The sequence below is a fragment of the Saimiri boliviensis genome, chromosome 16 (assembly GCF_048565385.1).
Source record: "Saimiri boliviensis isolate mSaiBol1 chromosome 16, mSaiBol1.pri, whole genome shotgun sequence".
NCBI classification, from domain to species: domain Eukaryota; kingdom Metazoa; phylum Chordata; class Mammalia; order Primates; family Cebidae; genus Saimiri; species Saimiri boliviensis.
Genome location: NC_133464.1, coordinates 16,305,826 through 16,317,982, shown reverse-complemented (window position 1 = coordinate 16,317,982; position 12,157 = coordinate 16,305,826). Strand labels below are relative to the sequence as shown.

The 12,157-nt window shown below is 41.7% G+C and overlaps 1 protein-coding gene across 9 annotated transcripts in view; it reads left to right on the top strand.

The window, feature by feature from the left end:
* MBNL2 (muscleblind like splicing regulator 2) overlaps positions 1-12,157 on the top strand; it is a 175,019-nt gene that overhangs the window by 97,832 nt on the left and 65,030 nt on the right. The gene's annotated exons all lie outside the window — the stretch shown is intronic.

The window sequence follows — 12,157 nt, the reverse complement described above, 5'->3', positions numbered from 1 at the left end:
TATGCATTACTAATGAGTACTTTAGTGAAACATTTTGTCTTTTACTAAAATAAATCTCTTCTATTAAATCTTCCATGTGAAAAATTGGATAGTATTTAAGCTGACTAGTTTCACTGGTAGAAAATCATTGTACTTGCTAGGGATTTGGGGGTTATTATAGTTTATTTTTGAGCAAATAGGGAAATCTCGTTACCTAAGATCATGATAAAAATGAGAATGCACATTCACAGAAACAACTCTTAGTGTTAGAAGAGACTGTAGTGTTTTGCTGGTGTAACCACCAATCTCAAGACAAAACACATTCGCATTTCTTAGAGGTAGCTGTGTTAGCTTCCTAAGGCTGCTATACCCAGTATCAGAAACTGGATGCCCTAGAGCAACAGAAATTTATATTCTTACAGTTGCGGAGGCCAGAGGTCCAAAATCCAAGGTTCCGCAAGGCTGTGCTGTGCTGTCTCAGAAGGTTCTCTGGAAGGGTGTGTTTTTTTTTTGTTTTTTTTTTTTAAAGAGTTGCACTATGTCACCCAAGCTGGAGTGCAGTGGCGTGATCTTGGCTCACTGCAACCTCTGCCTCCCAGGTTCAAGTGATTCTCCTGCTTCAGCCTCCCAAGTATCTGGGATTACAGGTGTGTGTCACCATGCCCAGCTAATTTTTTGTATTTTTAGTAGAGACAGGGTTTCACTATGTTAGCCAAGATGGTCATGATCTCCTGACCTTGTGATCTGCCCACCTAGGCCTCCCAAAGTGCTGGGATTACAGACATGAGCCACTGCACCCAGCCTGGAAGGATCTGTTTTAGGCCTCTGTCACAGCTCTGACAGCCTCAGCCGTTCATTGGCTTAAAGACGGCCGTCTTCTGCCAGGCACATTGGCTCACACCTGTAATCCCAGCACTCTGGGAGGCTGAGGCGGGTGGATCACCTGAGATTAAGAGTTCAAGACCAGCCTGGCCAACATGGTAAAACCCCATCTCTACTAAAAATACAAAGAATTAGCCAGGCGTGGTGGTGGGCACCTGTAATCCTGGTTACTCAGGAGACTAATGCAGGAGAATCACTTGAACCAGGGAGGTGGAGGTTGCAGTGAGCTGAGATCACACCACTCCACTACAGCCTGGGCGACAGAGCAAGACTCTGTCTTAAAAACAAAAAGAAAAAGATGGCCATCTTTTCCCTGTGTCTCTTCACCTCGTCTTTTCTCTATGCATGGATCTCTGTGAAGAAATTTTCTCATTTTGCAAGGACACCAGTCATACTAGGTTAGAGTTCACCCTAATGTCCTCCCTGTAACTTGATTACATCTGTCAAGACCCTACCTCCAGCTAGGATCGCATGCTGAGAGTCTGTGGGTTAAGACTTCCACATGCAGGGAGACATCCTACAACCCAGAACGCCGACCATCCACTGTCGCCTCCCTCAAGTGCATTGTCATGCAAGGTCACTCATTCTGTTTTAAACCAATCTCACACGTTGAGCCAAAAATCTGTGACCACACAGTGTCTCCCATGGACCACCACGGGCAATGGAGAAGGCACGTGTTTTGGTAAGGGAAGAACAGAATTTAGCCCCGGTTAACTTTAACAACATGACATGGAAAGTACCTTAAATCTCTCAGAGCCTCATTTCCTTACCTTTAAATTGGGGCAGCAGATAACAAAAACATTGCGAAGTTCTGATAAGACCCAGTGTGAAGAATGCTTTTTAAGGTGTGATATAGAAGTTCCATTGTGAGTTTTTTAAAAGCAGCTCTGCACAGCGCTAACGGCATGAAGTCCGAGGCCAGCCGGCTTTTCTGACTGCACGTATCTGCCACTTACTAGCTGTACATGCTTGGGAAGTTATTTCCCCTATCTGTGCCTCTGTTTCATCCCATAAAATGGGATTATTAACATTATCTCTTCTCAGAGCTTATAGTGAAGACTAAATGGTTATGATCTCCAAGAAGCACTTAGAAACTGCCTGGTACATGATATGTACAACATTATATAAGTCTCTGCTATTTTTATCGAGGGCAGGGCCACAGCTTAGAGTCCTGTACGCAATTCCTTCCCAGTTTCTGGCATAGAGCAGATGCTCCAAAACTGTCAGATGAGTAAAGGAGGAGGCACGCCGCTTCCAGCCTGAGGAGGTGCAGGATAAAGCCCACGCCTCTTCCCTGTACCTCTGCTCTGCGTAGCCTTCCCCAGCCGATGCATAAATGCCCACGCCAGGTACCAAGGTGCCATGGCCTCCACCTTCCCAGGCTTTTTTTTCTGGAAAAAGTGTGGCTTCCCCCTGCTGCAGTGCAGGACTGCGATGCAGGTCTTTCCTGAGGCACCAGGTACAGAAAGTCCCTGACATATAATGGTTCCATTTACGATTTTTGACTTCAGAACAGTTCAAGAGCAATATACATTCAGCACACTCCTGGACTCATGAAAGGGTTACGTCAGAAAAACTCATTGTAAATTGAATATGTCACAAGTTGAAAATGCATTTTCAACATATACTATTTTCCATTAACTGTGGGTTTGTCAGGACATGAGTTCATGGTAAGTCAAGAAACATCTGAAATCCAAACCAGCCTAAGAGGAATGTTGTTTTCCGGTGTTGCTCACAATGAAGGCACTCTGAATACGATACTCTCTTTTCCCATCATCTTCCAGTGCTTCTTAACCTAGTCTTCCTTCCCCTCAAGCCCACCCCTTCCCTGTTCCTCTCTCCATACGCACACCATCCTTCTCCCACTCCTTCCCGGAAGCATTCCCAACTCCGACACTGGCAACCGGGGCACTCTGGCCTTGTCACAGTTTATCTGTAATAAGATGTGATGTTCAAAATATTTTACCGTAAGTACCTCCCAGGTGGGCAGCAGCCAATCAGAGTGCACCACAGCTAGTCTCAGAAACCCCTGCTGTGTGGGCTTAACTCTGATGGCTGGGGTCCAGGAGAGGAAGATGCTGGGACGCTGGAGAAGGCACTGGAGTGGCCAGAGATGCAGGGAAAACACTTGACACTGAATAGGTTTGGGACAGTGTTTGTTTTCTACCTGGGATAGAATTAATTTCCAGTATTTAAGTAAATGGCACAGCTGTGCAGAAGCACACCCACCAAATGCTGGCCTTTACAGCAGCCCTCTGTGGGGGCAGGTGATTCACCATACAGTATTTCAGTTTGGAAAAGGCTGTAATAGAAGATGCATAATAAGGTTTTGTATTTTTGGATAGATTTTGCTTATTTTAAAAACTGACCAGCTTCTGAAATTTCTGAGGACTGATGATAATAGAAATAGTGCCCAATGTTCACTAAACATTCAGTTGGCCCTCCGTATTCATGGATTCAACCAACTATGGATTGAAAACCCTTGTTAAAAATTGTGTCTGTACTGAACACAGTCAGACTTTTTTCTTGTCATTATTCCCGAAACAGTAGAGTATAATAGCTATTTACATTAGCATTCACTTTGTATTAGGTGTTATAAGCAATCTAAAGATGATTTAAAGTACATAGGAAGATGTGTATAGGTTACATGCAAATACTAGGCCATTGTATATTAGGGACTTGAGCATCTTGAATTTTGATATCCGTGGGAGGTCCTGAAACCAGCTCCTTATGGAAACTGCAGGATACGGATGTCATGTGATGGTATTTATAAGGCTTGAGGAATTAAACCCTCCTAGAGTGGTTGTCAATTACTCTGGTTTGCTTTAATTCTCCAAATGGCCAACTCTAATTTTTAAAAAAAAATTTTGTGGGTACATAGCAGATGTATATATTTATGTGGTATATGAGATGTTTTGATACAGACTGCAATGTGAAATAAGAACATCATGGAGAGTGGGGTATCCCTCCTCTCAAGCATTTATCCTTTGAGTTACGTTTACATTATTTAAAAATATACGATTAAGTTATTGTTGACTATAGTCACCCTATTGTGTTGTCAAACAGTAGGTCTTATTCATTCTTCCTATTTTCCTTGTACCTATTACCATCCCCACCTCCACACTCCAAAAGGCCAACTCTAATTTCCATCTGCCTCCGCACTCTCAACTAGATATTCTGATAAAGATCTTAGCTTAAATGCTAAATGTCCCATCCTCTGGAGTCATCCCTGACCTCTAAACTAGGGAGAGCTCCCTGCAATGCATTCACACAGCCTATCATGGCATTGATCACTCTATTTCAATTGCCCTTTCGTATCATAGAGCTTGAGTTCAGGAAATGTCTGTTGAAGGAGGGAAGGAAGATCACTGGATATTATGCACCCATTGTGTGAGGTTCACTGTTCTGTGGGCTTTGAGAAGTTCAGGAAGTAGACAGAAAAGGCCTGCCCTCCCTGATAGGAGAAATTCCAAGGCTGAGCTATCAACGTTTCATGGGACTTCTATTCACAGAAGGGGCTGGACTGGGAAAGACGGATCCACCCTCAATCTCGGTGGGCTGCAGACATTAATGAATGTGGTGTTAAAAATCTAGACTCTGTGAAGTCAAACAGCCACTAGACTGGTATATTAGTCAGGGTTCTCTGAAAAACAGAACTAATAGGATTAGATGTATGTAGGAAGGGGAGTTTATTAGGAGAATTGACTCACACGCTCACAAGGTGAAGTCTTGCACTAAGCTGTCTACAAGCTGAGGAGCCAGGAAGCCTGTCCGAGTCCCAAAACCCCAAAAGTAGGGAAGCCGACAGTGCAGCCTGCAGTCCGTGGCCAAAGGCCTGAGAGCCCCTGGCAAACCACTGGTGTAAGTCCAAGAGTCCAAAAGCTGAAGAACTTGGAGTCAGATGCTCAAAGGCAGGAAGCATCCAGCATAGGAGAAAAAGGAAAGCTGGAAGACTCAGCAAGTCATTCTGCCTGCTTTATTCTAGCTATGCTTCATTCTAGCTATGCTGGCAGCTGATTAGATGGTGCCCACCGAGGTTGAGGGTGGGTCTGTCTTTCCCAGTTCACTGACTCAAATGTTAATCTTCTTTGGCAACACTCTCAAAGACACACCCAGGAACAATACTTTGCATCTTTCAGTCCAATCAAGTTGACACTCCATAGCAACCATCACAGCTGGTTTCGTGTTAGTTTGATACATGAGCATCGTCCACCTAACCAACCTACCCCCGTGACTCAGAAGACATTTGTATTCTCATTAAATAAAATAATTTCCAAATGAAGGATCTGGTGCCCGGAAGTTTGTCTCCCTGAATCTCTAGAGAACTGATGGGTTATTTTTAGTCTCACTGATTTCTCTTAACTGGAACATTTTTAGTTAACAAATAAAATTAAGAGAATTAACAATCCTTATCGGTAAGAGGTGTTGCTCCCTTCACCAAGTCAACAAACAGCTCTCCCCATTGCAAGAGAAATTGAAACTGCCCAGCCAACCAAAATGCATTTAAAATTTTGTTAAAGACAGGGTGCAGTGGCTCACGCCTGTAATCCCAGCACTTTGGTAGGGTGAGGTGAGAGGATTACTTAAGCCCAGGAGTTAGAGACCAGCCTGGGCAACATAGTGCAAACCAGACTCTACAAAAATTAAAAAAATTTGCCTGGTATGGTGGTACACACCTGTAGTCCCTACTACTTGGGAGGCTGACATGGAGAATTGCTTGAGCCTGGGAGGTCGAGGCTGCAATGAGCCGTGATTGTACCACTGCACTCTAGCCCAGATGACAGAGTTGAGACCCTGTTTCAAAAATAAAAGTAAACTTTTTTTGGGGGGGGTGGAGGGGGGGACAGAGTCTTTCTTCATTGCCAGGCACCAGGCTGGAGTGCAGTAGTGAGATCTCAGCTCACTGCAACCTCTGCCTCCCAGATTCAAGCAATTCTCCTGCCTCAGCCTCCCGAGTAGCTGGGACTACAGGCACGAGCCACCACGCCCAGCTAATTTTTGTATTTTTAGTAGAGATGGGGTTTCACCATGTTGGCCATGATGGTCTCGATCTCTTGACCTCGTGATCCACCTGCCTCAGCCTCCCAAAGTGCTGGGATTACAGGCATGAGCCACCGCGGCCAGCCAAAAATAAAATATTTTTAAAGACTTAAACATGTTATGAAACAGCAAATTATAAACAATTCATCTGCTCTGCCTTTCTCATTTATTAGTTTTTATGCTTTGTTTATTTAAAATAGTCACAAAATTAATGTCAGGGGCCTGTGCCAGTGGTGCTTGAAGGAAGAGGGTAGTTGCATTAGCATAATAAGGAATGAGTCACAAATCTATTCCCAAAGCCCTGTGATGGCCTGAAGGTTTTCCCAGCCGTCAGGTGATAACAAGCTGTCCTAAATGCAAATCTAGAGAGGAGAACACTCAGATTTGCAACTCCCTTGAAGAAAGGTCAAAGCATTAACCTTAGAGAAGAGTTCCGCCCCATAGTTCAGATGATGCAGTGGAATGATGCTCTACACCTATTTGTATCGTTTTTTTGGAAGGAAAATGCAAACTGATTTGGGCCACTCACCTATATGACTTCATTCCTACGTATCTTTATCGTCTCCTAAACCCATAGCCATGCAATTGGTGGTGGTGGGTAAGACTGGAGCTGGTGATGACTGCCTACCACTATTTGTGTTTTCCCTCATTTATCTACCAGGCTACACTGCCAAGCATTCCTATGTCATCCTCGGCATTTCTTCCATATAATAGAAGCAACAGAGAGAAAGAACCCAGAGAAGAAAAGATTGTAAATACACCATTTTTATCTGTCATTAATAAGTACAAAATTTGGTGCTATCCACCAAAAATTATTGCATCGCTAGACTGTCAAAGATAAATTGTAATATATGTTGAACCAAATAATAAACAGAAAGAGCTTATTAGAGGCTTATGCATAATCTTGATGATATTGGCAATTATTCATGTTGATGGATATTCTGGTTATCATTTGTTTATAATGATTCCCTGAATCCACAGTTTCTTTCTAATTCTGAAGCTCTTATGTGCTTGTATTTTATTTGCTATATTAGGTAGTTGGAATTAATAATACAAGGAGCTCATGTGGTTCAATTAGTTTATTTAAATTCAAAAGAAACCCAAAAGCCTAATCTGTCACTTGCCTTAGAGTAGAGCTATTTCAGTCTCATAGTTAATGTTGTAAATTAAGCCTTGATGTAAATAACCACTTTATTCCTCCACACTTTTACTTGCCCATATCCTTCCGGAAATGCACTGGAGGAAGAAGAGGACGTTCACACCAAATGTTAGACTTGCTCTATATGACTGAGACCTGTATGAATGATGGACTCATAAAAATCAGCTTACCCACTAAAACCACAGCCTTTATAGTTTCCCCACTTTCAAAGACCTTGAGAGGTTTTGAAACTGCAGGGAAATTGAGGCTGGGAGCATCTGATACACCCACTTAGCTTAGTCACCTAGTAAGTATCTGCTGAACAACTTACGCAGCACAAGGATGAAAACAGGTCTGTTTGATCGAATTTTTTGCTTCTGAGTTGTGTACACTGTGGGTACTTAATAAATCCTCCTAGACTTAATTGATTTTGACTTAATTCGCCACTTCTGAATCTCCTCAAGCCTCGTCACGTAGACTTCTCATAATTCTCGGAACATATCTGGACCGTTGCCAACATATGGTCCGGGTGTCAGTTTTTACTGTAACTGTTGGTTCATGTGGCTTTCCCGCTTTACTAAATTAGGAGTATTCAAGGGGAAAGTAGTCTGGAAAAAAACATAGATAACAACTTACGGTTTTTGTTTTTCTTTTTTCCTGAGCAACTTCTGCTCTAATAACTGTCAGAAGGAGTTGAGATATGGGAATAGGATCACCCCATTTGACAGATGAGAAAATTGAGGCACAGACTATTATATGTTATTTGTAAAAGTTCACATAACCATTTTGGAATGAGGCCACAGCCAGAATCCTGGGACTTTCCAGCCATAGTACATAGCTGCTTTAAACTCTAGATAAGTCATGTCATGTTGATTAGCCCTGGCAAGTTTCAGCAGGGGCGATATCAAAGAAAAACAGATCTGAGGCTGTGTGAAGAGATAAATGACCAAAGTTGGCACTGACAATTAGAATGAGAATAGCAAAGGGTTAAAGAACTTGCTAGACAGGCCAGATAGGAGCACAGTGATAAGGAAATGGAGCAAGTATTAGCGAGGTTGTTTTCAATACCATGTATTTTTACCCACCATGAAAACAGAGCGTCCATTTAACAGTGATGATGATGATGATGATGATGATGATGATGATGAAGAAGCTTAGGGAGTGCCTACTAAGTGCCAGAAACTGTTAAACATTTTATATGCATTCACTCTTAATCCTTATTGAAAGTCTGTTTCAATGGGGCTAAGAAATTATTTCTTAGCCCCATTTCACGGATATGGCAACTGGAAGCCACCGGGTCCCACAGCAAGAACAGCAGAGCTGCATTTTAAATCCAATTAGTCTGGTTCTGAGGCTGTTCCTTTTACACTGTTTCTCCAGGAGAGGTCGCAAGACAGAACAGGCTTCTGAAATGTAATTCCAGAGCTATAGCATCTGTCCTGACCTCAGGATTTCACCAAGCTGGCCTCAGCCATGTAGAATGCGAGGAATTTCAGAGGCTCTTCCATGACTTTCCGTGGCCAGCTTTGGGGTCCAAAGCAGCCTTCAGGACTCAAAGTGTCCCTGAAGTCTGCGTCTAAAGCACATACCATCTTCCTTTAAACCTTAGGGCCAGCACTTGTCATTCCACAGCCTGGCCTGCTTGCTTGAAAATATCATCATGCACCTAAAGCAAAAAGTGTTGCCCAAAGTGGCACTGGAAGAGGCAGAATTCAGAAAATAAGGCTGGGATTGTAGCCCTCTGTTAGATTCATCTTCCCCCAAAAAAGTTTTATTGGAGTCTGCTGGTCAATGACTCAGCCCATGTAAAGACACAATTCAGATTATTTCAATGGAATACATGTGTCCAGGGCCTGCTAACTGTTTGAATTGTAGATCATAGAAATCCATTGCTTTTCCCATGAAAAACTAATAGCAGGCAGTTGCCTGATAGCTATTCCTATGGGCAAAAACTATTGTTAGTGGGAGAGGCTTTAATGGTCTTCTAATTAATGTTAGCTTTTTTGTGCCCATATTTTAATTGATTTTTTTTCAATTAGGAACATACTGGAAAAAGATTCCAAAAATTACTTATTTTAAAATAAGCCATTAGAAGACCTCATCCTTCAATTATGCTTTTTCCTTCTCACAGCAACCTGATTCTGAAGTCTTTTCTTAGCTGAAGTTGCATTTATTCTATCCCATGCCATGTAACTTAATGGCCATGTAATTCCAATAGTGCCAATCTGTTGTTCTGTCAAGTACATATTACAGTTATTTAGCATCTTCCTTCCTACTGTCGAGAATCAACATGAGTATTGTGTATTAGAATCTTTCATGGTTGCTGATTTTAATAAACTTAATTCAGCTTGAAGTTCGAACTTGATTCTAGCTATCTTCCCTAATCTAAATGTTCCTGGAGTACAGATTATTCTTGGAAGAAGAAACTGCACAAATACAATGTTGATTCCATCAGAATTCTGTTACTGTTTTTAAAGATATGGTCTCCAAACAATATAAACTGTAATAAAATTAGAAATATGAAATATAATAATCAGGGTGTGCTGTAAATGTAGCATAAAGCATAAATCCGATCTTGTTATTCTCCTGCTCAAAAACCTTCAACAGCAGGAAGTTCATACCCCTCCGCTGAGCTCCCATTGTCTGGCTTCTGCCTCCTACTTCCTGCCTTACCTTATATCACTCCCCATACTCCTCACCACGCCCCTTCCCTGTGCTGGCCCTAGAGAGCTGCGTGCCTGCCCCCAGATGGGACATTCTCCTGGCACACACTTCTCCTCTGCAGAACATTCAACACCCACAACACAAACACACAACACACACCAGACACACAACACACACACAATACACAGACAACATGCACATACACCCCATGCATTCATACAACACACATACCATATACATAACACACATACACATACAGCAAACACACAATACAAACACACAACACACATAATACATACACAATACACACATATGCAGCACACGTACACAAACACAACACATACAATACACATATACATACGCAGCACACACTTTGTTTATACACATAACACACACACAATATACCTATCCCATACACACACAACACACAACACACTTCCACACACAACACACATAAGACATCAATGCATATCTCATTCACGCAATGCACACACCATACATACTACACACACAGCAAACACAACAGAAACACACAATATGTACAATACATACAACACACACATACACATATAACACACAATACACACAACACACATACACATACATGTAAACCATGAACACACAACACACATGCTACACACAGCACACACACAACACACACACACAACACAACACACATACATACACACTTTGACCACCACTCACTCCCTTGCCGAGTTCCTACTCATTTTTCAGGTCTCAGTTTAAATGTCACTTCTCCAGAGACCTCCTCTATCCCCGGATCTCAATTCTGACCCTCTCCCACTATTCCTTCTCAGCATTCTTCTCTGGAACATGTATCACAACTTGTAACTAGACATGTTTTGTGAACATCTGTCTTCCCCACAAGACTACATACTTCATGAAAGGAGACACCATGTCTTGCTTTTCCTCACCTTTGTTTAGCTAGCACAATCCCTGGCACAAAGTAGGATCTCAAGAAATATTTGTTGAAAGAATATTTCAAAAGAATGAATGAGACCTTATCCTGGAAGTATATGACCACCTACTGGTTCCCTACCTGGCATGTTTCATGTGGGATGAGCAAAGGCCTTGAGGGCTTATGTGACCCATGAGCTGGTTGTGAGCTCACCTGACTGTCCTTAGCTGGGGCTCTCAGATCCCAGTCCCTGGAAGGCTTTTCACAAGCACTCAGCAATGGTGCCCTCTATCTTCACTCCATAGAAGCTGCGCCAGTCCCTGCTGCTAGGCACTGAACACTGCTTCCCTTATCTCTCCAGAAATAGTGCGTTACCAAGAACTAAAAGGCAAGAAGAGTTAGAACAAAGCAAAACAAAAAACAAATTCTAGCTGCCGCAAGGAAGATGTTTCCCAGACGCTGTTGTCTTTATTTCTTGGACTGAAACCAGTAGACACTATTTTTGACACCTCTGTTTTGTTTCACAATGATACACAAAGGCACTTTACGCTTCTGCACACTGCCCTGTACCATTCGACTATGACAAGTTGCTTTGGTAACCAATGCTTTTGTACACTGATGCATATCCTGGCAAATCTTATGCCTTAACAGAAACTTCCTTACAAATTGTTCACTGTGTCAAGTAGCTTGTTTAATTTTGACAGCAGCTTTTTCATTAGGATTTTACAATCCTGTAGGATCCCTTATGAAAATTCTGTTTCCTAGATTCTCCCAGGGTTTGAATTGGTGTGCCTCAGACATCCATGGTGCATAATTCTTCAAAATATGAATACTAGATTTTACTGGGGTTCAGGGCTGTCTCTTAAAATATGGACACTTACACAAATACCCTGTAGAATTGAAAATAATTTTAAACCTAAAATATTTGAATAAGTATAATTAAGTAGCTTTTAATATGTTTGGTGTGGAAGAACCAAAGACCCAGTCAAAATACTACTAAATGTATGATTCTGTACTTACTGAAAATGAAATTTCATATAGAAACATTTCTCTTTCTTTTGATAATAACATTTACTCAGTGCTTACTATGTGCCAGACATTTTATTTCCCTTCTGCATGTATTAACTCATTTAATTACACAACATCCCTGAGAGGAAGATACAATAATTATTTCATTTAACAGATGAAGAAAAAAAGTCAAGTAATTGCTCAAAGTCATGCAGCTAAGAAAAGGTTGAGCTAAGTTATGAGACTAGAACCTGTAAGCTTGAGTACTACTTCATCCCTCTACCCATGGACAGGTCCAGGCAAATAATTGTTTTCCATTCCCAAATCCCTATATATATCATATTATACTTAAAATTTTGTTATGCATCCTATTATTATACAAAGGATTATGGTAGATTTTTATCCTCCCTGGATTTTAACTATTATTAATGAATAGCTTGGCAGTGTGATGTAACTGAGTCAGGTAGGTCTAGATTTAAAATCTAGTTCTACCACTTACCAGTTATATGGCTTTGGAAAAGTTCCTT